At 46.3% G+C, this 15,964-nt stretch overlaps 1 non-coding gene across 1 annotated transcript; it reads right to left on the bottom strand.

Moving 5' to 3' along the window:
- Positions 1–3,032: 3,032 nt before the first annotated feature.
- On the bottom strand, positions 3,033–3,101 carry TRNAD-AUC (transfer RNA aspartic acid (anticodon AUC)). The gene has a single exon. It is a non-coding gene; the product is annotated as a tRNA-Asp (tRNA).
- Positions 3,102–15,964: the final 12,863 nt, after the last annotated feature.

Below are 15,964 nucleotides of genomic sequence, written 5' to 3'. Positions count from 1 at the left end.
GGTATAGTGGTTTGGAGCGGTCGACTCTAATCTGGAGAACCGGGTTTTATTCCCCACTCCTCCACATGAGCGGCAGACGCTAATCTGGTGAACCGGGTTGGTTTCCCTACTCCTACACATAAGGCCAGCTGGGTGACCTTAGGCTAGGCACACTCAGCCCCACCTACTTCACAGGGTGTCTGTTGTGGAGAGGGGAAGGGAAGGTGATTGTAAGCCAGTTTGATTCTTCGTTAAGTGGTAGAGAAAATCAGCATATAAAAACCAACTCCTCCTCCTCCTCCTCCTCCTCCTTCTTCTTCTCCTCCTCCTTCTCCTTCTCCCACTGCCTCATTCTTTTATGGTGTGAATGTGCTACCTCCCTCTCTCTCCTTCCACCTTTAAATACTAGATGTTCTTTATGTACTCTGGGAGAACACCAGTGTGCATCTGGTAGCTGGGAGCATGTCTTGCCTTCCCAGATCCGACCCTTGAACATAATTCTTTGCAAGAGGGCTACAACCATCTGTGCACTGACTTGGGGTGTGTTTTGTTCTCAGAATGCAGAGGTGTGTGTTTGTTTTCCAATCTTCAGTTCACGAGCCATCCATTTCAGGTCGTTTCTGGCGCAATCCCCCTGACTTCGGGAGGAGGGTAATGGGAATTGCTCTGGTTTGCACATCGATCCCCTTTTCTATTATTTCTTGCTGTTTTTATTTCATTTCTAAAAAGCTTGGTTCTATATTTGTGTGTGCCGAATTGTTTTAACACTTTGGGAGGGAAAGAATTAGTTGGGGGAGAGAGGACGTTTGAGAGGTCATTTGGTACCTCAAGAATTTGTTTTGACATTTTTTGTTATATATGGCCATATAAATGTTAACTGTTCTATTTTACACTAAAATAAAGGCTTTAAGAATAACTGCCGTGGGCTTTTCTGTGGTCTTTTCAACAGGGGTCCAGCCTTCCTAGGGGGCTTCCTGAGGTACAATTTGTGGGAGGCAGGCGGGTAGGACAGGTGGTTACATAAGAACACAAGAAAGGCCCTGCTGGATCAGGCCAAGGCCGATCAAGTCCAGCAGTCTGTTCACACAGTGGCCAACCAGGTGTCTCTAGGAAGCCACAAACAAGACGACTGCAGCAGCACCATCCTGCCTGTGTTCCACCGCACCCAAAATAATAGGCATGCTCCTCTGATCGTAGAGAGCATAGGTATGCATCATGAATAGCCCTATCCTCCTTAAACATGTCCACTCCCCTCTTACAGCCTTCCAAGTTGGCAGCCATCACCACATCCTGGGGCAGGGAGTTCCACAATTTAACTACGTGTTGTATGAAGAAATTCTTCCTTTTATCTGTTTTGAATCTGTCACCCTCCACCTTCAGCAGATGACCCCACGTTCTGGTATTATGAGAGAGGGAGAAAAGCTTCTCCCTGTCCACTCTCTCCATACCGCACATAATTTATAGACCTCTATCATGTCTCCCCTTAGCCGCCTTCTTTCCAAGCTAAACACCTACCTTCTGTGCAGGCAAGAGGGGCCATTGGTTTCTTATGCCCATGTAGGTAAATGCACACAACATGAGGGCATTATCTAGTGCTCAGTCTGCCTTTTCATGTGCTGCCGTTGATGAGGTTTGTTATCGTTCATACGGCTGCCACGTTGCCAGCCAAAAGAACAAATACGTCTTTCCCTTTTTAACTCAGTTCCCTGTTTGCCTTTCCCCCCACCCACCCCCACCCCCCAGCCAGTGCCCACACATGCCAATTGTAAAAGGTTGCTAAATGTCTTTGTGGCTGCTGCTGGAAGATTAAGCATTGTTATTTTTTTTTCTTTTTAAAGGAAAATGGCAGGCAGCTTGTTGACGCCTCTGCTTCACGACTCAGTGCAGGACAGGCTGTTCTCCAGTAAATAGAGCGCAAAGGCAGAGATGAGCCGTGAGCACGAGGTAATAGCGGGAGGGGGGAAGAGTATTAGGGTTGCCAACCTCCAGGTGGTGCAATCAAACAAGACTCGAGTGCCAAACTAGTACGGTAGTTAAACAATCACAAAAGCACTAGTGGCAGAAAAAAGCACAAAGTTGATATGCCAAGTGAATGTATTTCAAAACTTGTAACAAAAGTTGTCACACAGGTAAACAAGCATACAGTGCTTATAAGCAGAGCATTCCAGCCATAGTTACAAACGTGCAAGGTGCAAGTTCTATTCAACAGGTAAAGTTCATACATATAAGTGATAGTCTAACCTCCAGGTGGTGGCTGGAGATCTCCTGCTGTTACAACAGATCTCCAGCCGATAGGGATCAGTTCCCCTAGAGAAAATGGCCGCTTTGGCAATTGGACTCTATGACATTGAAGTCCCTCCCTTCCCAAACCCCGCCCTCCTCAGGGTCCACTCCAAAAACCTCCTGCCGGTGGCGAAGAGTGACCTGGCAACCCTAAGGCGTATGCAGGCAAGGATGCTGGGAATGAGAAGTGGTTTTTCAATGGTCACAAGGGGACTTTCCTCTCTTCCTCGGCAAAAGGATTCCTTCTGGGTAAACACGTTTGCTTTCTTCACTCTTAAAGAAATACGAATGTGTCCTGGGTATGCTTGTCCAGTGGTGCACATAGCAGCTTTGCCGGGTGGTTTCAGGCTGGGAAAACCTGAAGGACTGTCTCCTTCCATACGTCCCTGTTCACCAACTACAGTCGTGAGTACGGATGCCAACCTCCAAGTGGTGACTGGAGATCTCCTGGGATTACAATTGAAGTTCAGGTGACAGAGATCAGTTCCCCTTGAGAAAATGGCTGTGGCCACTTTTGAAGGTAGACTCTATGGCATTATACCCCACTGAGGTCCCTCCCCTCCTCAAACCCTGCCCTCCTCAGTCTCCACCCTCAAAATCTCCAGGTATTTCCCAACTCACAGCTGGCAACCATGAACACATGAACCTGCCTTATTCTGAATCAGGCCCTTGGTCCACCAAAGTCAGTATTGTCTACTCAGACAGGCAGCTGCTCTCCAGGGTCTCAGGCAGAAGTCTTTCCCATCACCTACTTGCCTAGTCCCTTTAACTGGAGATGCCGGGGATTGAACCTGGGATCTTCTGCATGATAAGCAGATGCTCTACCACTGAGCCACCGCCCTTCCCCTTGTTATGAGGCAGCCATCCGTTGACTATCCCACCACTTAGAGCGGCCTGTCCAGAGCCAGGGCCTCTTCCATCCTGGCTCCAGCTCTGCGGAATGGGCTCCCTGAAGAGGGTGGGGGGCTCCTTGGAGATCTTCAGGAAGCGCTGCAAGGCCTGCCTGTTTGCCAGAGCTTTTGAGGGGGGTTGAACGACAGGCATCTTTTGGGGGGGAGGGGGGGAGATTTGATGTTTGCTATTTTATTTTTGGTTTTAACTGAAAATGATAGAATCATAGAGTTGGGAGGTCCATACAGGCCATCTAGTCCAACCCCCTGCTCCATGCAGGATCAACCTAGAGCATCCCTGACAAGTGCTTGCCCAGCCTCTGCTTAAAGACTGCCAGTGAGGGGGAGCTCACCACCTCCCTAGGTAGCTGATTCCACTGTCGAACAACTCTTACTGTAAAAATTTTTTCCTAATATCCAGCCAGCACCTTTCCGCCCACAATTTAAGCCCATTATTGCGAGGCCTATCCTCTGCTGCCAACAGGAACAGCTCCCTGCCCTCCTCTAAGTGACAGCCCTTCAAATACTTAAAGAAAGCAATCATGTGTCGTCCCCCCAACCTCCTTTTCTCCATACTAAACACACCCAACTCCCTCAGTTTTTCCTCGTAGGGCTTGGTCTCCAGGCCCCCGATCATGCTCGTCGCTCTCCTCCGCACCCCCTCTACTCTGTCCACATCCTTTTTGAATGTTTTAACTATTATTGTAAGCCACCTCGAACCACGAGGAAAGGCGGGATACAAATGTTTTAATAAATAAAGTAAACAATGGCAAGGGAGGATCTTAGACCTCTCCTTTCCTCCCGCCATTCTTCCAATTAGTATTTGACAGCCAATGAAAGGATAGTTTTACCATGAGTAAAGGATTCCTTTCTTTATGATAAATGAAGAAGCTGCGTAATGATGAAATCTCAAGCCTGGAGCATGAGAAGGTCTTCAGATCTCCCAAGATTGTGGTTGCATTCATTAAAAGCAGATTGAGTGCTCAAGAAAATCTAGGGCCTATATATGCAGAGTTTGACATTTATACCCAAGGCACAGCCGATATGAACTTGGTTTTAGCACATATTAAACGATAATCCCATAAAGACAGTGGTTTCGAAGGGGACACTTTAAAAATATGTTGTACTTTTAGCTAAATCTACATCGGTAGGGAAAACTTTAATGCTCCAATTCCCCTCTCCCAGCTATATGATATAAACAGATTAAGGAAGACCATTGGAACAGAGGAAGTTGACTAAACCCAGCAGCCTCCTGGTGATCATGACTTCTTGGTTTTTCCAAAAAAGTTCCTTAAAAACATTTGCTTTTGTTTGTTTTTTCAAAGGAGTCTAAATGCAGAACTGCTAATCACTGTTATCTAACTAGAAGAAGGTGAAAAGGGAAGTTAGATGCTAAATGGGGAAATGAAAAAAACTGAATGCAGCAGAGATGCAATAAGTCAGCGGACTGTCAGCTGAAAATGGTTCGGTTTACGGTGCTGGTCTGGTCCAATGGACAACTGTGTGACTTTCACATCATGGTGTTCACTGTTTTTGCTCTAGCCTTGTCAGGGAAATATCACAGCTGAAATCACAAAGGTCAGCCGGCTATCTCATTACCAGCATATAGTATAAGAAATCCTTTTGATTGTTTTTCTGCATTATTGTCTTGTTTGTACTGCTGCTGAATTCAACTTTTTTTGTTAGAGTTCTTTTATTGCAGAAGTTGCCTCACTTTATGTGATTGTCAAGTGTCTTGTTTGTGTAACCCACATCTCTCTCTCTCTCTCTCTCTCTCTCTCTCTCTCTCTCTCTCTCTCTCTCTGTCTCTCATGGGCCTTTTGTGCATGGCTGTTTCCCTCGCGGTCACCTGCCAACTACTTCAGAGCTTTGTTTTGATTATGTGTGCATTTTCCAACCATCAGAGGTTGCCTTGCCCTCCCTGTGCATTTCTGCGCGTTTTTCCCGTGTCTTCTGGGTGCTAGCTACACATCATCCAGGAAATGTGTGGAAAATGCATAGAGAGACCAGGGCGACCTCTGAAGGTCGAAAAATACATGCATATTCAAACCAAAAACCCGAAGTAGTTGGCAGGTGACCGCGAGGGAAACTACCATGCATAAAAGGCCCATGAGAGAGAGTGAGTGTATAATACCAGACAAAAAGGAAATGCATTTAATAATGAACTGTGTACCTTGGCTTGACTTATAAAAGACACTTTACACACTGGTCCCTCAAAAGACACATGCTAGAGGTCTAAATCTAGAATACAATACTGTTTGTCATAAACACATACTCTGAATGTTTTTGTGTGTATGCACTCACTCATACATGCACAGTAAATGTTCTGACATGATGGTTTCCCAAAGAGCATACATATATGTATTATGTGTCTGGTTTTTATTTCGGCATGCTGTGCATTTTGACAGAGATGCAATTGCCAGGCAAACAATTGCCTTGTTTGATCTCCCTCAATTGCATGCAATGTGATCACCTGACTGAATGCCCTGATATTAAATGGCAGATATCTGTGTTGGGACCGGTGCTTTTCAACCTGTTCATCAATGACCTGGAGTTGGGGTTAAACAGTGAAGTAGCCAAGTTTGCAGATGACACCAAATTATTTAGGGTGGTTAAAACAAAATCGACTGTGAAGAGCTCCAGAAGGATCTCTGCATACTGGAAGAATGGGCATTAAAATGGCAAATGAGATTCAATGTGAGTAAGTGTAAAGTGATGCATATTGGAACAAAAAATCCCAACTTCACATATACACTGATGGGATCCGTGCGGGCAGCAACAGACCAAGAAAGGGATCTTGGGGTGGTAGTGGATAGCTCAATGAAGATGTCAACCCAGTGTGCGGCTGCTGTAAAAAAGGCAAATTCCATGCTGGCCATAATTAGACGAGGAATAGAGAATAAAACTGCTGATATCATACTGCCCCTGTACAAATCTATGGTGAGACCACACTTGGAATACTGTGTACAGTTCTGGTCACCACACCTAAAAAAGGATATTACAGAGCTTGAGAAGGTGCAGAAAAGAGCAACCAAAATGATTAGGGGACTAGAGCAACTGTTCTATGGGGAGTGGTTAAGACGCTTAGGGCTGTTTAGCTTGGAAAGAAGGCAGCTAAGGGGAGACATGATAGAGGTCTATAAAAGTATGCATGGTTTGGAGAGAGTGGACAGGGAGAAGTTTTTCTCCCTCTCCCATAATACTAGAACATGGGGTCATCTGCTACAGCTGGAGGGCGAGAGATTCAAAACAGATAAAAGGAAGTATTTTTTCACACAACGCATAGTTAAACTGTGGAACTCCTTGCCTCAGGATGTGGTGATGGCTGCCAGCTTGGAGGGCTTTAAGAGGGGAGTGGACATATTCATGGAGGAGAGGGGTATTCATGGCTGTTAGTTAGAATGGATACTAGTCATGCTGCGTACCTATTCTCTCTAGTATCAGAGGAGCATGCCTATTATTTTGGGTGCGGTGGAACACAGGCAGGATGGTGCTGCTGCACTCATCTTGTTTGTGGCTTCCTAGAGGCACCTGGTTGGCCACTGTGTGAACAGACTGCTGGACTTGATGGTCCTTGGTCTGATCCAGCAGGGCCTTTCTTATGTTCTTATATTCCCCGACAAAATTTGTCTTGCATATAGCACTGTGCAAGACACTGGGCTTCTGAGCAGTAGACACTTAGTCATTGCAGCTTATAAATCATTGCAGCTTTTGCCCAAATCCAAGAACTAGATTATCTCATTTACCACAGAAGAGGCAGTATCCCATGGAGTCATGGTTTTTTTGGCCATTAAATTGACCAACTTGTATAAAGTATGGAATTGCTTGCAGTTTATCGCCTCTATGTGCCTTCACAGTTTAATACACCTTTTAAATGGCAGATATCAGATAGAGCGCATTTTTTGCCTATTTTTTTCTCCTGCACTGTTAACAGCATATATTCAAGAACCGATTGCCAGATTCACTGGGTTCGTGGACAGATACCCAAAACACGCAGAGATGCTTAAGTAGTAAGTCTAAACTTAAAAAATTCACTTTCCCCCTTTTAAGTGCCTTTTAAATTTGGAAATAGTGATGACAGATGAGTGACAGGTGGAGAAGATTAGGCAAGAAGGACATTTAATTATGTGAGGAAACAATGTGATTGTGCAAACTGGATTCATCTGAGCAGCTTGCCAAACAGGCTTGCAGCTGGCAAGCAGGACATAAGCCGAACTGGTGGGTGTTTGAGCATAATTACTCTCATTGGAGTCTGTAGCTTGGCTCAGCTGCTTATGTCATTTCGAGTTTTGAGCTCTGGGTCCACTTCCTCGGATCTTCATTTCTGCTGGTAGAAAATTCATATTCTAGACCTGATATAAAATGTGGGTGGCACTGAGCAGAATGGGGCTTGGGAAAACATGGAATGGACAGTAAATCTTAAGAACAAATAGGGCTTTTGCAAGTGGCCCCACACTCTCTTATTTCACACTGAGCCTCTGGCGATCAGGAGACTGTAGAAGAAACTTGCTACTGGTATTCCTAGAAAAACATCTGCATCTGAAAGAAAACAAATTTCTTAGGAAATCTGTGTAGTCAAATGAAATTGCAAAATCAGACATTCAATGCAGATTCTATATAAAACTATGCCCTTTGCCCCTTACATGCAATGAATAAAAATGATGTAAGGAAGCAGTGAACATTCAGTGTTTCATATTTAAAATATGTTATTGTGAGGGGAAACAATGCAGCATAGAAATGGAGCTTAAAGGTTCTCCAAGGATAATGCCAGCAACCGCAAGATGTTAGGAGCATTGTCATGCAGGTTTCAAGACAGGTTTTTAATTTTCTCTTATGAATTGCAGCGGCTGGGGTGGAAGTTGCCATGAAAATTCATTAGAAGGAAAAAAGCAAACTCGCAGTAAAATCTGCTCCATCCATGCTTTGCAAACTTCCTGAACTTGTAAATGAGAAGAGGATGTCTTTCCTGCCAAGACTGGATGGCACCAAGGGCTTTCATCTGACCCACAAAGCGAGATATTGTCTTCACCCTTTAAAGACCTCAGGCCAACCTTTCACTCAGGGCGGCCACATGAGACCCCCTGAGCTGCAAGCCTGGGACAGGAAGTCACATGATGTCACAGTCATGTGACAGGAAGATGAGGCTCCAGTGATATTGTGCGTGCACGGAGAGGCAGGAGGCATAGCATCTCTTGCTCTCTAGCAGGGGGCATAGCATCTCTTGCTTGAGGGCCAGCATGGTGTAGTGGTTGGGAGCGGTGGACTCTAATCTGGTAACCAGGTTGGTTTCCCCACTCCCACACATGAAGCCAGCTGGGTGACCTTGGGCTAGTCACAGTTCTCTCTGAACTCTCTCAGCCCCCCCAACTCACAAGGTGTCTGTTGTGGGGAGAGGAAGGGAAGGAAATGGTAAACCAGTTTGATAATCCTTAAAAAGGTAGATAAAATCGGCATATAAAAACCAACTCTTCTTCTTCTTCCAGCAGTTCCTTCCAAAAATCTCAATGGGGGGTTGCAATACACACAGCAGTTGGGGTTCTTCCTGAGTTGGAGATTGATCACCACTGTCATTAGCAAATCCTAGAGAGTTTTTCCCTCCTCTGCCCTAGAATGGGTTTGAAAAGACTGCTTCAAAGGTTGAAGGAAATACATTTCACGCTGCATGTTTATCACTTGGAGCCCAAACTGTTGATTGATCCAAGTGGCAGTGGGGAGGAGGGGGCTAGTGAGAGCATGACTTTTTTCTCACTTGATCAGAACCCTATTTAGCAGTGATGTAATGTATGAATAAGTGGGAAAGTATATTCGTTTGCCTAGTTTAGTGAATGGGGAGAAGACCCCTTTCAGTAGCCTCCTGGCAACCCAGATGTAGTATTGCCTACAGCATATAAGATGATAGAGATCCAGTGTGGTGTAGTGGTTAAGGTGCCGGGCTAGGACCTGGGACACCCAGGTTCAAATCCCCACTCACACTGTGGAAGCTTGCTGGGTGACCTTGGGCCAATCACACACTCTCAGCCCTGACCCTGGCTAGTATTGGGATGGAAGACCTCCAAGAAATACCAGGGTCATGACTCAGAGGCAGGCAATGGCAAACCACGTCTGAACGTCTCTTGCCTTGAAATCTCTAATGCAGGGGTGTTGAATTCATTTGTTATAAGGGATGGATAAATGTCACTTGGTCAGGCCGAGCCATGCCTCACCAGCTCAGATCAGGAGCGGGGGGGGGGGGGTTAGGTTGCCAGGTCCCTCTTTGCCACTGACGGGAGGTTTTTTGGGCAGAGCCTGAGGAGGGCAGGGTTTGGGAAGGGCAGGGGAGGGACTTCAATGCCATCCAGTCCAATTGCCAAGCGGCCATTTTCTCCAGGTGAACTGATCTCTATCGGCCTGATATTTCTCTATTTCTCCTCTATTTCCTCAAAGGCACAATAGTACACAGTCCTCCTTGCTCCCCACGCTTGCTCTGAAGACATTCTACAGCAGTGAAATTGTTCATCACTGTAGTCTTGGTTACTCCTAAATACCAGCTCAAGTAAACAAAGGTGTCTCATTTGCACCTGCTTTGCATGGGGGCAAAGAGCAGCACAAGGCAGGGAGCAAAATCCCCCAGACATTTCGGAGAAACTGGAAGAGCTCACCAATAAAATCTAAACATGATCCAAACCTGACCATCAGTTACTCAGAGGTGACTCCTAATTAAAATGTGGCATATGGTTAACCTTTTCGTAGCAATTCCCCTACTGTCTACCGCAATAAAAATGACTCTGGTATCATAAAGCATTACGGCTTCATTTTCAGACCCAGCACCGAGTAGCCACAGAAATGTAAAACCTAAGACGGTGAAACGATTTCCATCAGCAATTCTCTCTCTCTTATAATTTTATTACAGCTCAAAGTACTGATGTGGTGGGGGATGGAGGTATTAGCAAGTTATGAGTTCATTCCCAGTATGGATCCTATATTCCACGTCTTTTATCCACAACTTGTTTTAACAAACTTTGCTAGTAAATGACTATTGGGCAACCAGAAACCAACCAGCCTCACAGAATCTGATGTCTCCCACCTTGAGCTCCCTGAAGAAACGAGAGGGTACGAGGGTAATAAATAGTGGCAATGCAAACAGCAATATTCCAAAATGACTGCAAGCTACAGTATCTCTGTATCAGGGATCAGTTGGCTCTTCAACGTATCTGGAAACTTCCCAGTAACCGGGAGGAGGAGGAGAAGAAGAGGAGGAGGAGTTGGGTTTTATATGCCGCCTTTCTCAACCACTTAAAGAAGAATCAACCAGTCTTACAATCCCCTTCCCTTCCCCTCCCCCCCAACAGACACCCTGTGAGGTAGGTGGGATGGAGAGAGCTCTAACAGAGCTGTGACTAGCCCAAGGTCACCCAGCTGGCTTGGTGTGTAGGAGAGGGGAAACAAATCCAGTTCACCAGATTAGCCTCCACTGCTCATGTGGAGTGGGGAATCAAATCTGGTTCTCCAGATTAGAGTCCGCCACTCCAAACCACCGCTCTTAACCACTACACCACACTGGCTCTTCCACTGTGGCTGGTGTGTGCAGAGGATTCCAGAACGAACAAGTATTTTGATAAGTGTTGAAGCGAGTGAGATCAGTGTTGCGTGACCCTAGCTCGCAATTTGGGACATTTAGATCGGAAACTCTGTTTTGAGAGGTTGAGCCAGCTTTTGGAGGGGGGGGTAACACCTTTTTGTGCCTGCTTGAAAGAACTCTGAGGGCTAACTTGGGTGCGGCGCCTCTCCAGTTAAGAGCCCCTGCCGCCGTCCTTTTCAAGCCAAGAGATTTCGTGTTGGCCTTATCATCCCTCTCGTAAACATTACACAGTCGGGACTATAAACACAGGAAAATGTTCAAGACAAAAATGCATTCAGGATGGTTGTTTTTTTGCCAGGATATTTCTTTCCCTAACAGGATATGTTCTTACAAGTCTTTTAGACACATGCATATTAAAAAAGTTTAATCGCTGAGCAATCTGGGAAGTTAAAACTCAAGGTACCGGGTCATGTTGGGCCAGATAATACCGTTCCAAATTCGCTGCAAATGAAGCAAATCAGAGTTCAAAAGAGAGACTTTGGCTTTTGAGTTCAAAGCATGCAGCGTTAACGGTTCATCTAAAATTACTGATGCTTAACGGGTTATGCATTTAGCAGGGGGGAAAGGTTTTTTAAAGTTACAGAGGAGGAGAGGCCAACTTGACATAAATGTGCAATCTTACTGGACTTTTACAGATGCTAAAGGGAACTTGCGAGGATTTCTGGTGAACGAATTCTACATGCAGAGGTAATAATATGTTAGAAGATGAATGGGTTCTCATGTTTGTCCAGTGTAAGGAGAATAGTTGCAAAGTTTGTGTTTGAGAGCGAAATGAAGGAACGAACGGCTTTCCAATCAGATGGCACGGTCTAGAAGTCTAGCAACTTACTGCCTTTGGACCCACAATTCCCCCCCCCCACATGCCCATGTGCTGACCGATGACACACTTCATGCATCGGACAAAGTAGGCTCTAGTCCCTGAAAGTTCATGCCACAGTAAATCTGTTAGTCCTTAAAATACTACAAAACTCCTCCACCCTCTTTGGCAACAGAATAACATGGGTGTCCCTCAGAAATTGAACAGAATGTTCTGTGGCATTCGAGACCTAGAAGGACCAGTTCTGTAGCTTCCTTCCTTCTGTAGCATCCTACAGGTTTCGGCTGGGTGGGGGAAGGAATTTGAAGGGAAGTAAGAATGGTGGTCCAACTGGTCCAGCATCCTGTCTCACCCAGTGGTCAACCAGTTACTCTGGAGGGCCGACAACTGGGCATAGAAGTTGAGGCCTTCCCCTGACGCTGCCTCCTGGTACTGGTATCCAGAGGTTTACTACCTCTGGATGGGGAAGTTCCCTTTAGTCCCCATGGATAGTAGCCACTAACAGACCTATCCTCCATGAAAAGCACTTTGTAGAGTATATGTCGTGATTAAGCCAGCGTGGTGTTGTGGTTAAGAGCGGTGGTTTGGAACAGGTGGACTCTGATCTGGAGAACCGGGTTTGATTCCCCACTCCTCCACAGGAGCGGAGGAGGCTAATCTGGTGAACTGGATTTGTTTCCCCACTCCTACACATGAAGTCTGCTGGATGACCTTGGGCTGGTCACAGTTCTCTTTGAACTCTCTCAGCCCCACCTGTCTGTTGTGGGGACGGGAAGGTGATTGTAAGCCGATTTGATTCTTCCTTAAGTGGTAGAGAAAGTTGACATATAAAAACCAACTCTTCTTCTTCTTCTAAGCATGTGGGCTGTGCAGTCTCTAGAATTGAGGCCGGTAGGGTTGCCACCGATGGGGGATGGTGGGATAGGGTTGCCAGATCCAGGCTGGGAAACTCCTGGAGATTGGGGGTGGTACCCTGGGAGGACAGGGAACTCAGTGGGATACAATGCCATAGAGTCCATCCTCCAAAGCATCAATTTCCTCCAGGGGAACAGATCTCTGTAGTCTGGATCCGAGCTGTAATTCCGGGGGATCCCCAGGTCCCACTTGGAGGCTGGCATCCCCAGAAAGAAAGCTTTCACATTCTGAGGGGAAGGAGCCAGTTATCGTTGTTGTTATCAACAATCATGCCCTCCCTCCTGCTAGTTACTGGGATAATAATACTGGTATCGCAGCCCTATTATCAGGATTGCACAGACTGAAACGCTTTGATCACTAAAGGCAAAAAAAAAAACCCGTATCTACATAATAAGCAGTATTTCATTATGTATGGCTGTCCACCCACAGACAGGAAAGGGAGAATGAAAAGCCACAATGCATTCCCTTCGTGAGTTAGTAGCAGCAATTAAAAACACCACACTAGCAACGTATAGTCTGGGGCCTGCAGGGCTCCTGTCCCAAGTAATCCACTTGTCATAGAGCTCTGTGAAAGCATCCTCACAATGAATTCCCATCTAACTTCTTGCAGCAAAAGATGTTCTGAGGATTAGGGGCAGAATGTCCTTTGAATGCCCAAAGTGCCAAAACAACAAGAAAGTATTTGCACCTACGGGGAACGGCCGTAGCTCAGTGGTAGAGCATCTGCTCGGCATGCAGAAGGTCCCAGGCTCAATCCCCGGCATCTCCAGTTAAAGGGACTAGGCAAGTAGGCGATGTGAAAGACCTCTGCCTGAGACCCTGGAGAGCCGCTGCCAGTCTGAGTAGACAGTACTGACTTTGATGAACCTTGATGGTCTGATTCAGTATAATTTTCTCCTGCTCCTCAGTTTCTCAAGGGCGAAGGTTTGTCCACTACAGGCAGACAACTGGTCAACCTAACTTCAACTGGCAAGTTGCATATAAGTCAGGGGGTTTTTTTTGGTAATATTTTCTTGAGTCTTAACCACTCAAATAAGGTCTTTACATAAATAAACAATGAAAGAGACTGCTGCGGCTACTTACGCTCTCCTTCCATCGATATCCTGCCATTCTGTGACCCTTCTCTGTCATCTTTGTTTATTTTGTAGTTGTACATTCCCTCGCTCCAGGAATCATCTCCCCCCGCTTTTTTGCTTTTAGAAGTGGCAAACAGAAATACAATAAAGTGTACAGTAAATAAATGAAGCATTTAGTGTCCACAATGTTAACGTTTCTTTCCTGAAAGGATTGGACTCAGTAGGCAATACTGGCTTCTCTGTGGATATTTACATCTCAGTCTGCCCCTAAGGAGACCAGGCAGTTTACCATTACAATTATATGTTAAGAAAACCTTAGAGATGCTGAATAGCCCCTAAATAATTCCATACAGAGCTCCAAAGAAGCAAGAGTTTCAATGCGGCAAGCCATGCAGAGAACATGTGGTCTTTCATATGGATTTTGTGCTGGAAAGGAAGGGAATGGGGCTGTGATATTTTTTGCTCTACTCTTGCTTTCCTACACATAGCTTCTTGTGTAACTTCTGAGCAATTAAAAGCTTACAGTTATGATCAGTGGTGCTTAGGGTTGCAAGCTCTGGGTTGGGAAATACCTGGAGATTTTTGGGCGGAGTCTGAGGAGGGCAGGGTTTGGGGAGGGACTTGAGTGCCATAGAGTCCAATTGTCAAAGCGGCCATTTTCTCCAGGTGAACTGATCTCTATCGGCTGGAGATCAGTTGGAATAGCAGGAGATCTCCAGCTAGTACCTGGAAGTTGGCAAGCCTAGTGGTGCTGCCAGGGCTGGACTTTAGGGCAAAAGATAGGGTTGTCAGGTCCCTCTTCACCACCGGCAGGAGGTTTTTGGGGTGTAGCTGAGGAGGGCGGGGTTTGGGGAGGGGAGGGACTTCAATGCCATAGAGTCCAATTGCCAAAGCGGCCATTTTCTCCAGGTGAACTGAGATCTATTGGCTGCAGATCAGTTGGAATAGCAGATCTCCAGCTAGTACCTGGAGGTTGGCAACCCTAGCAAAAGGCCAGGGACCTGCCTCGTGGTCTCCAAATACAAGTGGTTGCTAGAAAGCCCTAATGAGCATGGTGGGACAAGTAAATATCTGACATATGGCGACAGCTGTTGAGGTTTTCAAGGCAAGAGACGTTCAGAGGTGATTTGCCATTGCTTGCCTCCGTGTTACGACCCTGGTATTCCTGGGAGGTTATCCAAATACTTGCCAGGGTCGACCCTGCTTAGCTTCTGAGATCTGACGAGATCAAGCTAGCCTGGGCCATCCAGGTCAGGGATTACTGCTGAGTAAATGTGCATAGAAGCAGAGTTGACCAGGTGTCCCATCTTTGGTGGGATGAGATGAGTTTGTTCAAATGTTCATTTTGTGCTCCGTGTTTGACGTTTCCCTTGCCATCTAAAGGCCTTTCCTCCCCTCTCCCAATAAAAACTAAATGCACCAATTGACTATTATCATCTTGGCCACCTGCATATCCATGCTCATCCTATGATGGTCTGCCAGTGAAATCCTGGCAGGATGGAGATGGAAAACAAAAGGAAGCTTTGGACAGGAGCCTTATCTCAAATCAGTGGGGCGCTATACGAGTACAATGCTTCCTGGGGCAGCTTTTGTTTGTCTTTGGCTACTGTGACAAGAGGACAGAAAAGGGCCCTTCCCTCTGCCCAGAGAGAAGAGTAGAGAAGCTTTGGCAAACACCCCTCACCATGGAAGAGCCACGTCAGCTGAAAGGGACACGTGGGAATGTCACCATCAGTCTCTCTGGGCTTGGGAGATGTTTACTTTACTCTCAATGATGTCTAGATCTCATGAGTGAAGCCACATCTCTCATGAGCGAAGCCACATTTCTTACCTCCTGGCAGGGCTCTTTGGAAGATAGGTCTCTCTGTGGAGCTGTGTGATGTTCCACCAGAACTAGGGTTACCAACCTCCAGGTGGTAGCTGGAGATCTCCTGCTATTACAACTGATCTCCAGCCGATAGAGATCAGTTCACCTGGAGAAGATGGCCGCTTTGGCCATTGGACTCAATGGCATTGAAGTCCCTCCCCTCCCCAAACCCCACCCTCCTCAGGCTCCACTCCAAAAATCTCTCGCCAGTGGGGAAGAGGTACCTGGCAACCCTAACCGGAACATCAAACTTTAAGAAGTGAAGAAGGCTTTTGCGTGTTTTTGGGATGAAGGGAAACACAGGTGAGTTACAGGCCTGGACAAATCTGTTCCAGAACTTGGAGCCACCTAGGGTTGCCAATCTCCAGGTACTAGCTGGAGATCTCCTGCTATTACAACTGACCTACAGTTGATAGAGATCAGTTCCCCTGGAGAAAATGGCAATTGGAATCTATGGCATTGAAGTCCCTCCCCTCACCAAACCCTGCCCTCGTCAGGCTCCGCCTCCAAAACCTCCTG

The sequence above is a fragment of the Euleptes europaea genome, chromosome 15 (genome assembly GCF_029931775.1).
Source record: "Euleptes europaea isolate rEulEur1 chromosome 15, rEulEur1.hap1, whole genome shotgun sequence".
Lineage (NCBI taxonomy): Eukaryota > Metazoa > Chordata > Lepidosauria > Squamata > Sphaerodactylidae > Euleptes > Euleptes europaea.
The sequence above is the reverse complement of the archived record's forward strand: the minus strand, read 5'-3'. Positions and strand labels throughout refer to the sequence as shown.